This window comes from Sinohyriopsis cumingii, chromosome 13, assembly GCF_028554795.1.
Source record: "Sinohyriopsis cumingii isolate HCF-2022 chromosome 13, ASM2855479v2, whole genome shotgun sequence".
NCBI lineage: Eukaryota > Metazoa > Mollusca > Bivalvia > Unionida > Unionidae > Sinohyriopsis > Sinohyriopsis cumingii.
In genome coordinates, this window is record NC_142973.1 from 19,563,017 (window position 1) to 19,584,935 (window position 21,919).

Sequence of the window (21,919 nt, forward strand, 5' to 3'; positions counted from 1 at the left end):
TTCACTTCTGTCTTCACTTCTGTCTTCACTTTCTTTTTCTCTTGTGATGAAGAAGGGGTGGCCATCATCTTTTTAATCCATCCAATTCTGGAGGTAGGTGGTGTTGTTAACTTGCGTACTTTTTCTGGTGGAGTTTGAAACCCTTCTTCTTCTTCTTCTTTTCCTTTCCCTGTCTTGGTCACTGGTACTGGTACTGGTGATGGTGCTGAACTTTTCATCAAGGTCTTAAAATCTTTCAGAGTGGGTAGAGCTGTTTCGTCTAAAGCTTTCTGGTGAAAGAGTTGCAGTCGTTGCAAGAGTTGACCGTACTTTTGCGATTTTTCTGTTTCGGACAAATCTTGGCGATCCATCAAGGACTGCAATTCGTGTTGTAACTGGGACATTTCGCTCAAATTGGGATTGGGAGGTAAATGCGGGGTGCGTTGTTCTTGCCACCGATGGTATTCCATCCATCGTTTGTAAGGCACTAAAGCTAGTTTTCGTCCTTCCATGGGGTTGTCAGGGGTCGATTCTGAGATCTTGGGACTTCCGAAGGCCTTTTTATCTTGCTCCCACTAGTCCTCCCAACATGGTTCCCAAGACTCCTTTCAGTATGGGGCCTAACAAGAGAGGCAAAATGCCTCCACGTTGCACTAACATCTTTTTTTGACGAATGGGAATTTTCTTTCGAACCATTTGGCGAAGAACGTGACGATGTTTGCTTAAGCATTGTTTCTGGTGTTTGGACAAAGGAATCGTGCCTTTCAAAACGTTCAAACAACATTCGCACACGGTATCGATGACCTCTTTGGAGGCCGTTTGAATGGGTTTTTTTCGTAGGGGTGGAGAAGCTTTGGACAGGACAGATAACAGGTCCCCATGTTTGGCTAAACGTGGTGGCAGTCCTTTCCTTTTCTTTCCTTGGGGTTTTCTGGAGGGTGAGTCTTTAGGAGCACCTAAAAACACTGATACCCTACTCGGTCACAGGCCTTTTTTATACTGGAACGCGTCGCCACTAATTGTCTTTACGGCGTATCAGTTTGAGGACAGGCATGACACGTCGTGCAGGGGTACGTAACGGACTAAATCGAGCCAGTTCTTGCTTGGACAAATCCAGTAAACTTTGTAACATGCCCGATCTTTCATGGACTTTGATTTTGGGAGAAGGTACTTTGTGAGCAGCAGCCACTGCCACTAAATTGGAGGGTCCTGCCACTGGGGAAGTTCTTTTGGGGGTCATCAACGGAGAAGTTCTTGGTGTGATCAACGTCTCCAAGTACTCTTCAGTTCCTGGTGACATCAACGGAGAAGTGGATAAACGTGAGGCTGCCGGAGACGCAGTCACCGCTGTGGCAGGTCGTGGTTTGCGAGTGTAAGGTTGCGTCCTGGCCGAAGTGCCTCTCTTGCGACTAGTTTTCTTCTGTGGACTTTTCTTTTTCTTGGGGCTTCTTTTCTTTTTCCGGGGTGGTGTCTGGTAAGAGGAGGGTCCCGCCACTGGAGAAGTTCTTCTCTTTGGGGTCTTTTTCTTTTTCTTCTTGGGGCTTCGTTGGACTTTTGTCTTGGGGATAACTTTGGGGGCATTAGGATCCCATCTTAAGAGTGAGCGAATGATGACCCCTCCTAGAGTACCGCTCCCTCCAGGTTTCAAAATGATTTGTTTTTTGGTTTGAGTGTCGATGCGGGGATCGGCCAGTTGGACCAAAGCGACTTTGTTTCGATCGAAAAAGCGTTTGGTTTGATGAGGAATCTGAATGATTCCTTGGAGTAATTGGCGTGCCGTCACCGTGAACCATCGTAAGACTTCTTTGAGACTAGCTTCTAAGACACGAGCTCGTGTTTGTGGATTTTTTTCTCGACTGATGCCATACAAGGCACGAATCAATTTGACGGGAAGATGCGACTGAAGGGACGTCATGTTCGCACTGTGTGAGACAGACGAAAAAGGGTCTGAGGTTTTTATAGATTTTTTTCATGGGGAGTGAAATGAAGTCGAGGACGGAGACGTGTACAGGACAGGCCCTCCGTCTTGGCACCAGTGGTGAAACAAGTGGGTACGAAATCGCAAATCCTCGGGGGTCGTAGGTTTCAAATCGACGAGTAAATAGGCGTGTGGTGTTTGAGTGGCATCGTCGTACGCCTGAGTCAGCCAAGGCGTTCCTAACTGTTTGGCTAAGACTTGCACTTGCGATTTATCTCGAGGGCTTTTAAACAAGACCACGTAATGCGCATTGAGACTGATGGTGCGATGGGCTTTACTTTGTTGAAACAAATTTTGGGTGATGTAAACGACACTGGCATTACGGTGATGCCCTTTGCGCGTGAACCACAGTTTAATTTCTTCTTCGTCTTCTCCTAACATGTCGTCGAAAATGACCAAATGGGTTAGACGGGAGTCAGAGACGATGCCGTCGTCTTCTTTAGGAATGCCTTCCACAAACACAATGGAATCGCCTTGACTTTCTCGCAAGAGGCTGTACGCCGATTGCCACTCTTTGTAACACCACACGATCCGTTGAGGGGGCCGATCGATCAAATGATGTTTATGTTCGATCAAACGTTTGACGAATTCGGTTTTGCCAGAACCGCTAGGTCCAGCAATGAGCATGTTAAAGGGATGGCGAAGATACAAAGCCTCCCAACTGGCACGATCTAAGTGTTCGTCGATGACTTTGACAGTGGAGGAAGAGGGAGCAGAGACAGTAGAGGTAGCCATGGTGTGAGAAATGTCACTTGTGACACGAAAACAAACAAGACAAGAGTTTATATACTTTTTCAGAACACGTTTATTGAATGTTTTTTTATCAAACATGAATACGAAAGACAAAAATACATAAAAGCCAAAGGCTTAAGTACAATGATAAAAGGCACATGATAACGATGAACGTGGAATAAAAACAAGTGTCTGTACAACATGTTTTGGGTAATGTTCTAACCAGTTCTATAGTAGGGGGTAAGGTCACACAAGTGTCCTCCCGAAAGGGTCTTTCAGGCCTGTCCACGACAGTCCTGTCCTGGGTGACGGGTTCTTCTGGCACCGTCACTAACACGGGTTGAAAAGTAACTTTTTTCCTTGAACAATTCTCGTGCATACTGGGCCACTTCTTGGGTCCAAGCCTCAAAACCCCATTCTTTCCAGGCACGGACATCTGTCCAATGGGGATGTAAGTCACAAGCTACACACACATCGTCATACACGTCTTGGGTAGCTAAAAGTTGACGAATCTTTTTTTCCTGTTGAGGTCGAGAAGTATCCAGATGAAAACGCAAGGCTTTGAGCAAAAGGAGTTTTTCGTGATCATTTAAGGCCATGGGGGTATGGTAAGTACTGATCGTAAAGAGTCCACAAAGAATCGGCTGGTAAACGAAATCCCAGAAAACAAGTCACTAAGACACACACCACTTGTCGTCCCAAATTGAATGGATAAAATTCTTGTAATAATTGATGGTAATGATCCACGGTTTGAATATGGTCATTGAGTTCCTTCCACGGAATCTGTTGGATGACATGTGACATAAACCGTGGCATGGCAGCCTGTTTTTATATTCTCTTTTTTTTTGGATGCAATACACGTACTTTCTAGCCAGAGATCTTCGTTCTCCAGCAGGGAATATAAATCTTGCATACTGTAACCGAAACGTCAGAGTTCGTTTAGAAGTTTCCTCTTCCGCTAAGTAGATTCCACGTAACAAATGTTGGTAATCCTTTAACTTGTCTTCCTCAATGTATTGCTGTAGGTGAATCTCGAAGTAACCATAATTATGAACATGTCGATCATTAGCGACCTCAAAGGGTTGAACAATGTCTGACCATTGAAAGAATTTCTGACGAATCAGTTCTCTTATACCATTCAGGTACCAGTGGTTAAAGATCTGGTGACGTAACGGATGCAATTGTTCTTTACGTTTCACTTGTATTTTGACCAGCTCTCGGTAAATCCTTTCTCTCAACTCCACAGGCAAAGCACGAATGTTCTCTAGCAAAGTATCCATGAATAGGTCATACTAAATCCTCTTTGGTCTGACACAAGAAATGTACTGTTTGCACAAACATGGTTTTAATTCATTGTCGAATCTAAATCGTTTCACCACTAATCTACACATTACAATTCGTTCAGAAGTTTCCTCTTTCACCAAGTTGACATTGCGTGAAAGATGTTGGTAATTCGTTAACTCTTCCTCTGGAATTCGATGCAGTACGTTTACAATGTAGTAGATAGAATCGTCAATACCAAACCATTCCTTTTTATAACCAGGAGGTCGTTGATCAATGTCTGTCCAATGGAACACTTTCAACTCAATCAGTCCTTGTATAGCCTGAAGGTACCAGTGGTTCAAACACCGGTGACGTAACGGATGCAATTGTTCTTTACGTTTCACTTGTATTTTGACCAGCTCTCGATAAATGCGTTCTCTCAACTCCACAGGCAAAGCACGAATGTTCTCTTGTAAAGTATCCATGAACAGATTATTATGGTAAGAAGTTACTTCAATGTCTCGGTCCCACTAAAGGTAAGTAATGACAATTCGGTGACCATCGAACATGTTCAACGTAGGCCGAATCTTGCGGTTCCCAGTGGTGAAGTGACACACTGCAACTGAAGCACTTCACTTTATCTCCTTCGCCCAAGTAGAAAAATCCGGCTCTGGCTAATTCTTCAGGGGTCGGTCCTCCCAGATACTTTGGCCATTTTCCTTTGAACGATTGAAGACGATTTTCAAAGTCGCAGTATTCCGACAAACGCACAGGAAACGAATATTCGTCTTTCACAGGTTCGTTTCGATGAGGGTTGGGTGACATGAACAGGAGTTTGCTCAGGGCTGGATGACATCCGTAGGGAGGTAAACGTGAAGGTCGACATTCCCCTTTAAACCCGGTAAAATGTCTAAGAGGACGAGCGGCATCGCTTTCGCATCCCTCAGGTTTGACACGCACAGCATCACTTTCCATGATAGGGGCAGTGAGAACAAAGTTCCCATGATGCTTTACGGCATCGCTCAGGTCACAAGGTACAGCATCGTATCCATCGCAAGGCTCACAATCGCACTCGTCTGCAAACTCCGTTACGCAATTACAATGGTAACCACATGGACAATCGCAGTTTCCTTCCGGACATTTTCCGTCGCAATGCATGGGTCTTATCCATCCAATATTAGTCACACTAGAGGAAGATACAACTTTTTTACAATCCCCAAACTGGAACGATGTCTCTTTCAAAGTATTCATCTTGTTCGCTCGGTCTTGGTAGTCACAATGAACTATCGATCTTGCCTAGGGTTCCTTTTGTATATACAGACCAATACCGACGTGACCGTACGGTAAGGTGAAATGATTGGGAAGTCGCACTCGCTTCTGGTATACAATTTGATAGACTTTTTCCAAGGGTCGACTGACGATGTGGTGAGTGGGTAAACGTACAATCTTGTTCGGTTGATAGGTGGTCACTTTAAAGTTTCCATCCTCTCCCGATTGCAAGGCTTCTTTCAATACCCCAAAGTTGACCACACGACTGGTACGATAATTCAGAGTCAGTCCTTTCACTTTGCACGTCGTGTGCACTTCTCCTTGTTTGTCACGGTATTCGTAGCCGTAATTTTTGGGACCGCCACTGACGAAACTTAGAATCTTGTCGTCGGGATGCTCGTCTGTCCAGGCTTCTAAACGGTCTCCTTCGATGTTAGGGTGATGTTGAATCGGGTGATGGATGTAAATGCAACTGTCCGTGTCAAAGTACAGGACGCGTTCCCCTAACAGTTCTAAAGCTTCGTACAATTTTAAGCGAGCATGGGCTGTCACGTAAGCCGCAATGATGACATTTCCAAAAGGGTCGTCTTGTACAAAGTCCAGATCTTCTTCGTAATTGACCAAGATCAAATTCTCTCGAACGACGTCCACGTGTTTCATGTATTTGGTTTTGTCGTGAATCATCTGGAAGTAGCGGGAAGGTTCTGTCAAATATTCCGTCTTGGGTAAACACGGTCGTTGTGCCATTTTACCCCACAAGCAATTTAACATCACTTTGGCAAACGATCGCCTGCCTTCGTTTTTCTCGATGTGGTCTAACGTGATGCCTTCTTGTTCGTAGTATTTCTCTTTGAATTTTATTTGGTCTTCGGGAGTGTGACACCAGGAAGGATATCCGCTGGCTTCTTGCTTCAGTTTCAAAAAGACATCCACGTAGTCGGCGAAAATGCCTTTCTGCGTGGGGTCACCCTTGTGGTATTGTTGTGTCTTGGGAAAGTGGCAAATTTCGTACACTTCTAACAGTTGGTATCCCATGCCCAGAGCTTTGAACAATTCTACGCTGACCCAGGTTCCCGTCAAGGCCCGTTCTTCCTGGCTGTGATGGCAAGGTTGGTCTTGGTTGCACGTTTCGGCACAAGTACGGCACAAAGGAAACATCAGTTTGCCTTGCCAATGGTGAGGTAAGACGGGATGGTATAGGTTCGTGGGAGGCAAAACTTTACACTTGATCAAGCCTTCGTATTGTCGAATGTTTTTCAGGTCGATGTGTTCCGTCAGCAATTGCGGGTGCCCTACGGGAAAGCGACAATATTTGCACACGTAGGGATACAGCGAACACACGTCCAAGTATCTGATTTCTTCTCCTTTCTCTTCGTCGGCTTGGTACAGCAAACAGGTGGCATTGGTCCTTCCTCCGTACAAACTATCCCTCGGGTTCAGCGGGTCCATGAACTGGTAACTTTCCACGAGGCGTTTAAACTCGGGATCGGTTTTCATACGGTGATCGTACTCGTGTTCCCACATTTCCACCACTTGGTATCCTTGCTGTTCTAACTTTAGGCGCCGCTGACAAGTGTCCTGGTACAAGTCTTCCATGGTTCGTTGCAAAAACTGATTTTTAGTGCCACGGTCAGGGTAACAGACGGGACATCCGTGAAATAAGCAACCGTTAAACTCGTACACGATCTTGGGGTTTTCTAAGTCCCAGCCATCGACCGAATACGTTCCGATGGTCTTTTCGCCCCCTCCGTTGCGGGCATGCTGAATCCACTTGTCTTCCTTGTCGCACAAGTAATGTAACCAACGTAGGGCTTTGACCGAGTATTGACGTTTGACAAAGTGGGTCGTTTGAGGACTGATGACAGCCACGGTGTTTTCAGGCATGAATCGTTGTCGATACACTAAGGAACACGCTTTGGCAATGGTGCAAGCTTCTTTCAAAGGATCGACCCCTCCGTGTTCCATGAACAGTTCTCGAAATTTTCCACAGCAACGCCGTAAAATGTCCACGTCGGAACGACAATACTTTAGCATTTCTTCCTGAAAGTCGAAAGGGTCCGAGGCGTGAGCCTGGTACCAAGCGTAGAAAGCTTCTCGTTGTTCGGTACGCATGTTGTCGGGGTCGTAATAGTGAGCCTCAGGTAAATGGGGTAGAACGGCGTGTTGATTGGCTTCCGTATTGAAAAAGTGTGGAAAGTACCCTTTAGCCATTTCTGTCATTCCAAACGTTTTAGGCATTCGACTCAAAGGCATGGCCAAATAGCTCATCGAATCTTTAAACTGTACTTGTCCCACTTGCATGAAAATGATTTTGGCTCCGTTCAAAGTCACTTTAGGACGCTCGGTGCCTTGTTCCGTATAGTATCTGAGAAGAAACTGTCCATCGTATCCGGAGAAATTGTGAGCCATCACCGTGGCATGGCGATGACAATCTCCGTAACGTTCGATGTCCTCTTGGCTCCACGTCTTGTCGACGGGGTCTAAAACCCATTGGGCAAAATCGGCTAACGTGTTCGGTCCTCGAAAGATTTTTTCACGCCCTCCGGGAATCTTGCTGCAGTGAGGGCAATGACTGAAGATAGGTTCTTGAATGCACTTCTCGCACGCTCGATGAGCCACGCAGAAATTAGGAATGTGAATGCCGGTTTCTTGCATGCATTCGAAATCGAAAAAGATGAAATTGCCTTTCTTCTTGTGACCGTCCTCTTTCTCTGGTGGAGGTTGGTATTTTTGCACGTAACATTCGTGTTCCAAGTCCACGATGTGGTGACAAATGTGACATTTTTTCTTTCCTCGACATACGTGTGCCTTGGCATTGTTGGTAAGTATGCCTTGTCCACACGTAGGGCACAATCTCAGGAGTTGACAAGCACATTTCTTCTGTGAACCTTGTGTTTTCAAATGTTGCTGGTAACAGGTAGGGCTGACAAACGTGCGCAGACAAGTTGAACAAGGCACTGGTTCTTCGCTCAGACAGGGTGGAGAGGCCAAACATCCTGGGCATTTCGATCCACAATGCTTGTGTTGCTCTCGATTGTTATAACCATAATCACATTTCTCACAATAATAACCGTATCCTAGGAATCCGGTGATACTGGTAATGGTATCGAAATGGTCATCGTGATGATAAACATGAATGTATTTTCCGTCCTTAAAATCTTGGCCTCGAAACAACAGAGGCCCACGCACTTCTTGAGGGTGCACTTTCAAGGTGTATCGTGGAGCTAGGGCATCTTGCAATTTTTGCATCTCAGGAATGCCACAGGGTGTGTCTTTGGACAGACCAGCTTGTTGCAACAGGAGTTCTGCTTCGTTTCGTTGTTTGGCTCTGTCCGATTGTCGAATAGTTTTCCAGGTTCTTTTCCATTGTACCGTGTCGTTCTTGTTGGCATAGGTTCGTCCCACCACGATGGCACGGGCTAAACACATCTGGTCATGAGGGTTGCGAATTCGGACGAGACTCTTTTTGGTGTTGCGAAGGTCGTCCACCAATAACATCTTTTTGCGTCCAGTCCCTTGAGGAGGAGAGACGTGGGTCATGTCCAGTGTGGCTTTACCATCGGTGATGTCAAACTGGTCATTAGATTGTTGCACGTGTTGAATCTTGTCCATGACTTTGGAAGCAGTCAATTCTGCAGGGGTGCTAAACTCGATCCAAACAGGGGATTTCAAACCGTCGTGTTGTATGGAAAGTCTCAAGCGATCGTCTTCTTTGGGTTGACATTGTCGCTTGAGTGCAGTGAGCAAAGAATCCCACACCCCAGTGATAAACACTTCTGCTTTCTCTAACGGCACTTCAGCCTTGAAATCTTTAAACTTCACTGTGTATTTGTAAGCCGTAGTTCTAAATTTTCTAGAGGAGCGCTTTTCCGTCTCTCGAATGGAATAGTACTTTTCAGGGTTAACTAAGGGTGGTGAACTTGGTTTAGAGGGTTCTGATTCTGGTTCACTCATGTCCTCTTCAAAGTCACTGGCATGAATTTGTGCCAAGATTTCAGCCCTGGTACGAGGCGATAGATCACGTTTCTGCCTCTTACTTTCTTCTTCTTTCTTCTCGAACGAATTAGATCGTTTCATCTTGAAAGCAAAAAGTCAAATGACTCAAGTTCAAACACCATGAGTTACTTTATAGTCATAGCAGACCAGCGTATATAAAAGGGTGTGTGTCTTATCCTTTCACTATTCATTTCACTCTCAAGCCGAGCACAACGATGGAAGAGACTAACCAGATGGAACGTTTCGTCAGAGCTTTGCGAGGGGTCATTAGAAAATTCTCTTCAGACCAGCCGACGGACTACTCTCCTTCCTTTCGAGATAAAAGTCAAGATACTTGCTATATCTGTCAGAAGAAAGGGCATTGGTCTTCAGAGTGTCCAGACCGTCAAAAAAGAACAAAAACAGGGACTAAAAAAGACAAAAGTCAAGATACCTGTTATTATTGTAAAGAAAAAGGACATTGGTCTCCAGATTGCCCAAAAAAGAAACAAGAGGAGTCAGAAGAAAAGAAGGATTCTTCAGAAGAAGAGAGGGATTCTTCAGAGGAAGAAGAGGAAGAAAAAAGACAATTCTATTTACAAGAGGCAAAGAAACAGGAGAAGAAGAAAAGAAGAAGGGAAGAAAATGAGGAAAAGACGGTGAAGAAATTCAAAAAACAGAGAGACTAAAAAAGGAGAAAGAAGAAGTCAATGAACTTTTTATTAAAGTGTTGTGTTGTGAATTGTGAATTGGATTGTAAAAACTGGATAAAAGAATAAATGAATGATATAAGGTAAGAGTCTTTTAGTTCTGATTTTAAAATAAGAACGTACACTCACGCACTCATACGCAGACACGTACTATAAGGGTAAAATGGGTGGGGTTTTTTTGAGTTATTGGCAAATTGAAATTGTATTTCTTTTCGAGAAATGTGGGTGGCCCTGAAAAGGGCCTTTTTCTTTATGGTGAAGGGGTGAGTTTAAGCAATCAACTTTAACTGCCTTAAGCCTTTGCCACGGCCAAGGCCTACTTCTGGACTGCGTAATGTTGATGATGATGATAATGATTGGGTTGAAATCACTAAGGGTGGTACGGTAGGCTTAGTCACAGGGTTGACGTGTTTAGCTCGGGAAGGTCGTATTCTCTTCGGTCGTGATAAAGAAGTCTGATACATTTGTTTCAGACTTCTTAACTCCGCTAAAATGTCCAACAGTACCGTGACCGTTTGATTTTCACCCTCTTGTTTCTTTGCTGCTACTTCTTCTTGCTGCTGTTGCTGTTGTTTTTTTCTTACCTCTTCTTCTTGTTGCTGTTGCTGTAGGAGAAAAGCCTGTTCCGCTTCCTTTTGTCGTTGTATAAATTTCTCCAATTCTTCTTTCTGTCTCTGTCTAAAATTCTCCACTTGCGGTAATGAAGAAGGTAACGAAGGTTCCGGAACAAATTCTTGCGAGGAGAGAAAATCCACAAAATCCCAATTCACCTCTTCTGAAAGTAAGTCCGGGTTCCCTTGGGCGGTCTCCCCTGCTGGTGCACCCCATTGGATCGTTTTCTGAGTTTCCGTCATGTTGAATCACTGTCGCATAGATTGACTGCACACAAGCGCTAGCGAATCTATATAGACTACGTGACGTCACAGACTGCTCTCTTCGAATTGGATGCGGGCTGACTGAATTCTGTAACGCGTGTTCGGATTGGTGAATGAACTCAATCCGTTTCAATCCTACCTATGCCTATAAATAAGCGCAGTTCAGTGCATTGATTCACCTGTTCTCGTCGCTTCAAGATGTGGACCACAGTTGAGTCATCCACCCTTGTGTCTTCCATGATGTTTAGGACAGACATGCTCATGTATGTCCGATCCAAGTGGACCGTTGTCCACATGACAAACACCAGCCTGTGGATACGTAGGATCTACGTTGAAAGACAAGGATGCCTGAAAAGAGTGCTAATTTACGGGCCAACAGTGAGACGCAGCCTAAGGACAAGAAGAAGACCAATGCGGTGCCCTTTATGTTAATGAATACATTAACATAAACCCAAAGGCCCTTTTCAGGGCCAGCCATATTTCTCGAAAAGAGATAGCCTTTCCATTGCCTACCCCTTTTTTTATTTTATTTTATTTTATTTTTTAAAAAAAGTCCCATGTTCAATTTCCCTTGACGCTATACAGTCCCACCCTGTTTAAATTCCTTTGACGCTATACAGTCCCAATTCCCATGTTCAATTCCTCTTGAGGCTATATCGTCCCACGATTTTTCTCTATGTTAAATTCCCACTGAGGCTATATGTTCCCACGATTTTTCTCTATGTTAAATTCCCATTGAGGCTATATGTTCCCACGATTTTTCTCCATGTTAAATTTCCATTGAGGCTATATGTTCCCAAGGGTGTTTTTAATGCTAATTCCCATTGAGCCTATAGTATCCCACTTCACTACTCACCTCACTCTGAATACATGATGGGCCCTAACTAAAATCAGAGGGGCCCCGCGTGTCGGGCTATCCGATTTTTTAGCACTGCTGCTGTAGATAATAGATCTGTGAATTGATTGTTGCATTTTGTGGTCACTTACTCGGCCTTCTGCCTATTTTCGTAGCTCACACGTTTAACACTTTTCCCAGGATTTAAAATATCCAACGGTATGTCTGGAACAGCGCCAACTTTTACTCTAGGCCTAGCATTTGTGTATCCTAGAGCTGCCATTTTTCAGGATCCCTCTCGTAACATTCCTTTGAGAAATGTAACAAGCAGAGAGTGATGTATGGTGTTGCTTTGCAATCAACTCGCTTGTATTAATGTATCCATACTTTCTTTATACCTTTATCTTTTGGAAAAAGAAAAAAATGTTGTCCACAGGCTTTTCTTAATGTTCTATTACAACCGTAAGCAACGCAAAACGGCATTGTCTTTTACTCTGGCAACTCCCACTTGGGATGCTGTAGTCGCTACTGTGACGTCACATCTCGAAAGTAACCAAATAGGCGTAGAAATTTTGCATACGAGGTCACGGAAAATCACTCCTAGAAGATATGCTAATATTTAAGTATTGGCATTACGGTCGCAGATGATACTTCAGAATAAAGTTTTCTTTTATAGTGCTTTAATTATTATTCTATTATTTCCATTGATTTCTGGTCTCCTTTAAACCTCTATTATCATTGGTTCTAACAAGGTCTTCCACTAATTAACCTCTATTTGCAATGGCTATAACTAGGTCATTCACTGCTAAACCTCTATTATCAATGGTTCTAACAAGGTCGTTTACTAATTAACCTCTATTTGCAATGGCTATAACTAGGTCATTCACTGCTTAACCTCTATTTTCATTGGTTCTAACAAGGTGATTTGTGTGCCATGCTATTGACTGCTAGGTGTGTTGCACAGGTGTATTGGGCAATGCGGCGAACAGTCATGGTCTATTAAATTGCCATCGGGCGTTCACGGGCGAGAGGACTACCTCACAGTTCAGTGGGCAATTTGATACTTTACTCCCAAAGCCTAAGGTTAGGGATACGTAAAGATTTGTGATTCAGGGTAATAGCTGTCATTTCTTATCAAATTCTCAAATCTAGCATGTTGAGTGCCATATATTGACCCAGTTGTATTTACTTGATGTTTGAATGTGGTTTCGTATCAATACAGCACAAGGGCATATAGTTATCTAACTGTAACTATGCTTTTTTTTAGATGTGGTTTCTTCCTTAAGGGTATTTTTATAAGATAATTTTTATTTGTATTTAACTTGTCTTCCATTTATTATTATAATTATCATCATCATCATCATCATCACCGCGAATTTTATAAGTTTCATATCAAGTAACTTCAGAACATCATGTCGTAATGGACACGATACTTAGATCATCACCCTCATTCATCCTTACATCGTACGGACTCGATTATAAAAAATAGATCCGATGCGCTTTTCTGCACATCGTCAGAGGCGACAAATGGATGCTGCAGCCTCGGCGAATCATTAGTTATCATGGTGGACTTGCGACCGAAAAGGGTGAACACTGGAATCCTTCAATCAGACAAAACCCATGCTGGCATCCGTCGCGTGTCTTTCGATAAGGTATTATTCTCCAACCTTAGCACTAAGTAACCTATTTTACGTTGATGTGTCGTTAACACCAAATCAAACCATTGGTCAGTCTTATAGAACACTGAGAGATTGATTAAGATTGTTGTGCCCATTTTGGGGTTTTGCAACATGTATTTGGGCCATATGACTTGAAATGACCGTAGCAGAACCTAAATATTGCATTTAATTGTTCCTGATAAGAGTATGGACATTAGCTTTGTTTAAATACACATGGTACACATATTTCATCAAGTGCCACTAACTCAAATGATTAATTTTGTCTTTTTCTTTAGTTTTTAAATCTTCACTAAAACAACACCAAATCCAAACATTTCAGAGCAGCTAGTATACTGAAACAACGCTTTGAAATGGACACGAGAGCAAATGCGCGGGTGACTTCACACCATATTGTTCATCTATTCAGACCTTTGAGCAAAGTTTACAAATACATGTTTAAATGGTCAACTAAAACATAAATATGAATATTTCGGACTTTGTCAGTTTTTGCTGCAATGTAGCACATAAATCTTAAAACTAACAAATTGATGACGAAATATGTGGTCTTTTGTGCATATGGGTCGATTTTAGTCTCTTTTGAATGAAGGCAGCTTTTTTTGCCAGATCTTTTCCATGCTGACTGTTGATGCCAGACGATGAGAAATTGGTACTTTTCTTTCAGCAGCGGAATGTTGTCAGGGACCAGTGACAATTTCTGTATTAATAATATCCTCAACTCTATGTCCAGATACTTTCTCATTTCCAGTCCTGCCTTCACTACTGTCTAAAATGTCCGGCAGATGTTTGTCAAATAGTCTTGTACTGTTCAACGTATATGCACATATGACATGTTAATTAGCAATTTGGAGGAGGCAGGAGCAGCTGAAGAAATGATTGGCTACATTTGATTCTAACGGATGATGCAACACGGAAGAGAGAAAAAACAGAAACCGGGGTTGCTTAGAAAGAGGCTTATAAGGAGAACATAAGACCAACGTGGAAAAAAGAGTTTATCATCTAAAAATCGAAAAGAAGGGAGCGGTCATAAAATAAATAAGTTATACAACATGTCCTCGTAAGAAACCGGTTATTATGTAGAGTGGGAGAATCAAAGGGTAATGGCAGAGAAAACACATGGGCTAAAGCACCCTCGCCACTGGCCGTTTAGTCGCCACTCCCTACAATTCGTCTGGTATTCCACTCGCTCATATCGCTTAACTAGTACATATTTCAGTTATTATGTAAAGTATTGAGACTGGGAAGGCAAATTAGTTCACCAGCTCGATAAGTTTTATATGTATACACAAATGTTTCGCGTATTAACTCCGGTAGGCATCTTGATTCAAGAAGATATGCCATTCTAACCTGTGAATTCGGATGCAGGGGGTCGCGGGTTCGAATCCCGACTGAGTCATGCCAGAGACTTATAAAAATGGTACAAGCAGCTTCCTCGCTTGACGTTCAGTATTAATAGGTTAGTGTTAGGACTGTTCGGCCTGGTGTCAGGTAGTCCGAGTATCCTGTCATCCTTGTCACTCCATTTTTAATATTTAGACATTTATGTTGGGGTGTAGGGTCAGAAACCATTCCCTATCGAAAAGTTGGAACTGGCCGACACCATTTGGTGTCGGCATGGGGTAGCCGCTTACTAGCGGGCCCAGCAAACTTGAACGACCTTTCATCGAGATATACCTGTATGAAATCGATAGGAATATGATTTATTTTTCAAATATCGTGAGCACAGCATTCGTCATGTCACGTCTTTAATCCGCTGACAGACGAGATGAAAGTACGTTGCTGAAGTTCGATATTGGATCTGGTCATTTGCATTCTGAGTCACATGACTTTACAAATCTCGCAACCTACACGTTAACGGCATTTTCTCTCCCCATGTCCTTCATACCTATTTAACCCAAACAACAGTATTCTCCCTCCCACGGGATAAAAACAAGGATAATCATAGAATCCGTTACTTGTCATATGTTCTTAGCCTTGACAATGATAGATTTCCACTATTCATAATTCAGACATTTTGAATAACAGCAGCAAAACAAAAGGACAAAAAAATTAAAACCTTTCCACTCCTAACACCACAACCACATTAATATTTTAAAGCCAGTGTGCGCATCTTCATACAAACTTCAGCTATATCTCAAAGTTTCATGTTGCGCTTATTCAAGAGATGTCGAGATAACGGAAGGAAGCAAATGATTCTAAGACTTTTCGATTGAAATTTGCTGGGGGGGGGGGGGTACAAAAGCAGCCAAACGTACTGACATAATGTGTCAGAAACAGCGACGTTTTTTTGTTGTTTGTTTTTTTTTTTTTTTGGTCTTGTTGCTTTCTACGGCTCATTTAATTTAACATATAATTCCGAGGAAATGTTTTTATGGCACATTTAACATATCATATCGAGGAAATGTGAGCCAACTCCTCATCGAAGGACACACAGAAGAAGCTGAATTGGGCTGGCCTGGGTGGGTATTGAACCTTCGACCCTTGGATTACGCATCCAACGCTCTACCAACTGAGCTACCGGTCTCCAGAAAAACAAACAAACGGACAGACTGGAAATTAAAGAAAGTCTTTATTTTATATGTGCTCAGTGTTACAGAAGATTCCATGAGTACACCATAACTTCGGTAACATCTGTCATGTGAGATCAATTAGCAAATGTACAATTCGTACTAGGTCAGTGTAAGTAGCACCAGATTTGTACCATAATAAGATTTAAGTTCACGTGCATCGTGTTTCACAACTTAATTTTCCTCATTTGTCTTTTAGTTTCCGAACGTTAAATCCTCAGCTAACAACCATACAGCAAAACTCCTATTAGAAGCGAAATAATCCGGTTGAGAGGAAGTATAGGGAATCGAAAATTGACAGCCTTAATTCCCAATCAAGGGACCTTGTCAAAAAGAACAACATAAATTCGATTGAAATTGACAACCCTAATTCCCAGTTCTGGGACCATGTCAAAAAGGACAACACAAATTCGATTGAAAAGATTCGGTAATACAAGGATGTTGAACAGGCAAAATATTACTTTCACTACAAAACGAATGGATCACACAGATACTTGCTTGAATTTGATTTTTCGACAGAATTGCTTTAAAGTAAGGTTTTCACCTAGTTAAGTAGACGCTTTACCTTGGGAACAGCTTGGAACTAACGAGGAAGAATTTGATTGGGAGAGGGAATAATGGTTCATTGGAATGAATGGGAGTAAACATCTCATTTTCAAACATAGCGTCTGTTTGTATATAGCTCCCTCGAAATAAATCGTATGCGTGTGTGTATGTGCATGAGAGAGAGACAGAGACGGAGAGAGAGAGTACCTGCATATAGTAAGAAATTTGGCTTGTGCAATGTGCAGTCATGAACTCATGATTCCAATGTCCAGAAATAACCAGTTCAAAATGTACTATAACACCGCCTATTTTTTTTAAATCTCTGCCCTGTCAATATGTACTATTCCCTTGCTTCTTAAAAACTTCGTTTTAAAAAATTATCCCTTATAGTCACCAGGATATATACATTAAAGTTTCATAGTACAGAAGTATGTCATTGTATGCAGATTGAGTGTGTGAATATGATAGATGAACATAATGCGCCAGTATTCCTTGTCGTGTGTGTGTGTGTATGTGTGTGTGTGTGAGAGAGAGAGAGAGAGAGAGATATTTGGATTTTTAACGTAGCGTTAACAATGTTTCAGTCAAATCGCCACGATGTATGCAGTGTGGCAGTTCATAGTGATGTCTAGCACAGGGACATCTTGCCGCAGACATCTAGCATGATGTCCCACCCAGTCACATTATCCTGACACCAAGCCGACCCGTCTTAACACTAACCTCTTAATGCCGAGCGCATAGCGAAGCAGCTGTTAGTACCATTTTTGTAATTCTCGGTATGACTCGGCCGGGGATCGAACCCACGACCTTCCGCATCCAAAGCGGACGCTCTAACCACTAGGCCACGAGAGAGAGAGAGAGAGAGAGAGAGAGTATCTGAGTGTGTGCAAGTACTTTATTAAATATAACCTGTAACTATTTTGACGATCACCTGGCTGATGTGTCTTTTACAACTAAGTGGGTTATCCTTGATAAATAATGACTGAATAATAATAATAATAATAATAATAATTGTCCTAATATGGTGTTATCAAAAAGATTAATCGTGTGTCAAATGAGATTTTCTTTTAGATAAATATTACACAGCATTCATCAAAAAAAGGATATTATTTTTAAAAATCTGATGAAAATGCTACTTGTTTTGATGGCTAGTAGTTACAACTGTAAACTGTCAATAGACTGCATTATTGTTTATATCAACGATTTTCGAAAGTGTTTGAAACGTTCATTTGTGCCCATGTATGTTGAGAGTACATCATAATATGTGATGAGAAATGTTGGCATTGTTAACAGCAAACTAAATGGAGATGCACAATGTGCAACGAAATGAATTATGACGATAAACTTGCATTTCTGGTAACTTTGTTAATACTCCTTGCGTAACATAGCGGGAAGCTAAATGTAGAGTGTTGTTATTAGAAGTAATTGGTGCTAAAATTGAAACGATTAAATGTGGCCTACTTGTATATATTGTTATTGATCATAGTTTTCTTGGTCCAGCAACGTGAGAAACTCATAGTAATATATTTAAAAATAGGAATCATGAAATGGTTAGAGGTTTAATGGTTTTATATAATTTAGCACAAGAGTATGTTAATGTTATTTTTGTATTTTGTAACGAACATCATTAGAACGACGAGTACACACACGGTCGAGTGAAGGCAGTGTTTTATAATTAAATGTGTATTTCTTCATTGCCTTTTCAGTTTATTGTGATCAGACCTGTATGAACGAAAAAAATTATAAGAATTTGTCCTCTCTCCCTGGCAGTACTTTTCCGATATTCACATAAAATGCGTGTAAAATATTTGCAAGCTACGCTGACGTCATTTTGGCTTACATCTACAAGGCAATGTGATCATATCATTTTTCCTGTTTATAAAAAAATAATGTTGTGAATGAAAAACAAAAAGACAAAATAAACACACAAAAAAAACATAGAAAGAATAAAATAACAAACCAAATACTACTTGATAAACGGCAGAAAAATAAAAACCTGAAACTTTGATCCAATACATAATTTTGATATGCCAGAGAGAGAAAGAGAGAGGCCCTTACATTCCAAATGTTCATCCAAGTTACATTCTGACCTGTACATTTTAACAGTGTTACATCTAGCACTGCAAAGACGAGTCGATAATTCCAACAGGATTGAATAGTTTAGATTCGTGAATTTTTTTTTTTTCATTTTTTTTTTCCATTTTTTTTTATTTTTCCTTTTTGGCCCGTTGAATATTTTCATATTTTACACACACAAAAGCGAAACTTTTACAGAAGCTAATATTCTTTTCAGCTGTAATTCCAATTTAACTACATCATTTAATCTCTATTCTTATAGCTTGGACTTTACCATACTCACCCATGAAAATATTGAATCTGTCCTTTACTTTGGTTGAAAAGTTGTAGATACAGAGTTTAAATGAACGCTAGCGTTAGGATTTAAAGAGATGATAAGTGTGCATTTCTAATGAATTTAGTATGGATAGACCCCGATACAACAAAGAAGTTAAACAGTTTGAATGAATCGACTGGTGAGTAGAAGATCCATGTTTTAAAACGATCAAATCAAGTCAGCCTATTTTCGCATGTGCAACCGTACAATCTCTCTCTCTCTCTCTCTCTCTCTCTCTCACATACACACACAAACACACACACACGAGGATATATAGATAAAAAGTACATTTCCGTGGATACAGTCGATGAATAGACCTACATTAGTCTAAATTGGCTTCAGCCGCTTCGTTTAGTTTTTAGTCGAGAAGGCTATTGCTTGGATACAAAAATTTATTTGTTTAAATATGTTTTTGCTTTACTTTTGGGGGTGGGGTGGGGGTATTTCTAGGGTCCCTAACACTGCCAACTTGTTTGCGTTTCCATTCGAAAGAGTTTCTTTACAAACATGATCGCCATATTTGCAACGGCATCTGTCTTCAGACAACAGTTGTGATGTAGTTCACTGTCTTAGATAATCTCAGGGCTTTTTCTGTAAATTTTTGGAGCTGTACCTCGTTGAACACATGTATATGTATGTATTTGTATTATAAATATTAAAGATTGACATTCTAAATATTGGACGTCTACAGAATTTTTACAGAAATGAACTGTTCTTAAAACCAGAAAAGGACAATGAATATGTTTATATGGAGAGCTACCGTTTGGTTTGAAACGTCAAGCTGACAGTGTCAGGGACCCCCTGGTGACGGTCAGGTTGTAGTCTTCACCTGCCTTCCCGTTTGTATACACCCCACCTCCACCGATTTCAATAACGAAAAGAACGAAGGAGAATTTAAAATAATGTACAGAACATAGTCATTTCGTTCGTCAGTTTATATTTTCTGAGATGGGTGGTTGGGGTACTAACACTATCATCGTCTTCTCGTTTCATACTAAACGGAGAGCGGGGTTTCTACATCAGCATGACGCGATATTGTATACCCTAGGCGAGTCTATATTTCTCACTCAACATTGAGTGACGCAGTTATATCCCTTGCCACTTGCACATTTGTACAGGCCAATTACCCTCCTTGTCAAAACCGCGTGAAAGACAGATATATCATTCCTTTCCTTTGCTTGATTTTCCTAACATGTTTAAATAACTTTTCAGTATGTAATGGTTGGTGCTTATATTTAAATGTTTAATGTCAGCAATTTGACATATAATACACGTTTCAGTCTTGTATCAAGCTGAATTATGTACATGTTCGAACAATATAACAGTATGTAACAGTTAGAAACTCAAAATTTATATACATTTTGAAAAAAATCTGCTCTTTCTATTCAACCGGGACGCTTGGACCAATACAGTGTCTGCATAAAGTGTTTTTCCGTGGGAAGTAATAGAGCCAGTCTTCCCCTATTGTTTCAGGTAAAATTTCAAGTAACAATTTGTTTGGTGGGTTGGGTTGGGTGGGTTAGTGGATGTGGTTTGTAATAAAGTATGTACTTATTAAGAGTGGAACCAGACAAGCATAATAAACAATCTTATTTCAATGTTCTTGTATTTCATTGGCATAGATGTTTAACATGTATAAAACATTGACTGATTTAACAGTATTATCTGATTCAACAGTGTGTTATGTATATTTAATTATATTATTTGTTGGCTTTTTTATTGATCGTATGTTATATACATCAGTATTTCGTACATAACCTTGTCTAAAATCAAATTCATATTATATATGACCAGGAACATTTATTCTTTAAACAACATACTACATAGCTAATATTTCTCAACGAGTGTGGATTAAATATTCAGATCATTATCAGTGGAAATGAACATGTTTATTTGGACCTGGAACTAGGACATCAGATTTCAATTTGGAAATTCCTAAACTTTTGATAACTTCGAATTTAATTTTTTTTTGAAGGAGACATACCTACATCTAGGCTCTGTTATTGTGTCTTAACATTTTACATGATGTTATTTACTCTTTGTGTGTGCGATTTGGATTTTTTACATAGCTTTAACAAATTTTTAGTCATATCTCTAGAATGTCTGCAGTATAACAGTTCATAGTGATGTCTAGCTTTGGGGCATCATGTCGCAAACATAAGGCATCGTGTCCGGCCCAGTCATATTAACCTGACACCAAGCCAACCAGTCCTAACATTAACTTCTTAACGCTAAGCACCAAGTGAGGCAACCTCTAGTACCATTTTTATAAATCTTTGGTATGATTCGTCCGGGGGTTCGAACCCGCGACTTCCCATATCCGAAGCGGATGCACTAACCGGCGACTGGAGTGGACTGGTGTTTACTCGAAAAATTACTTATTCTTGCCTTAACATCCTGAAGCACAATCAGTCTTACTGCTCAATACTATTCTTGGACAGAAACTTTAATTTGGAATTATAGTGAATTCAGACAAGAACGTTTAGTGCGGTTAACACATTATCACAATCCTGGCCACTGTCACATTACCTTGTTCGAAACTACAGGCACATCAACACATTCAATATTTGAACTTTTTTGAAAAAACAGCAGAATTAAATTGGAACCTAACGTATTTGGACTTGTAATAGAACTTTAAGACTATTGCGGATTTAATTCAAAACAAAAGTTCTGTTAAAATTTTCACTTTGTATTCTAGGGAAATAAATTACTTGTCGAATTTCTCAAAACTTGTTGGGTTTTTTTTCTGTTGCTTAGTTTAAGACCATAGATTCCTAACAAGTGTATAATTTAAACTACATTTCCATTTCTATATAAATTTCATTTCATTTCCATATAAAATATCAGCTTTTCCTTCTCTTCTCTTTTAAATTTAACTGCAAGTTGAATTTTATTGACCTTTGATTTGAATATTAATATTTGAGCTGTGCAGTAATTTGTGTAATATACAGAGCTTAATAAAGATTCAGAGACAGTCACAAAGAAATAACACAATCTAAGTCAGAGTTTCGTAAATAATTTCACATAAAACCACAATGTAGACACGTGTGAAAATTGTGGCTCTTTTGTAGAATATTTTGTGCACAAGGAGATTGAGAATAAAAAGATTAAAGCCCCATCGA

The 21,919-nt window shown here is 40.9% G+C and overlaps 1 protein-coding gene across 4 annotated transcripts in view; it reads left to right on the plus strand.

The window, feature by feature from the left end:
• The window catches only part of LOC149785011 (core alpha-(1,3)-fucosyltransferase-like), a 110,008-nt gene that overhangs the window by 37,460 nt on the left and 50,629 nt on the right, over nucleotides 1–21,919 (plus strand). Inside the window, exon 1 of one of the 4 annotated variants that reach the window (XM_089978708.1) lies at nucleotides 20,172–20,270. The exons of the other annotated variants lie outside the window; for them this stretch is intronic. The gene's annotated coding sequence lies outside the window, so the exon portion shown is untranslated. Of the gene's footprint in view, nucleotides 1–20,171; nucleotides 20,271–21,919 lie in introns of those variants that run through there. 4 annotated transcript variants of the gene reach the window in all.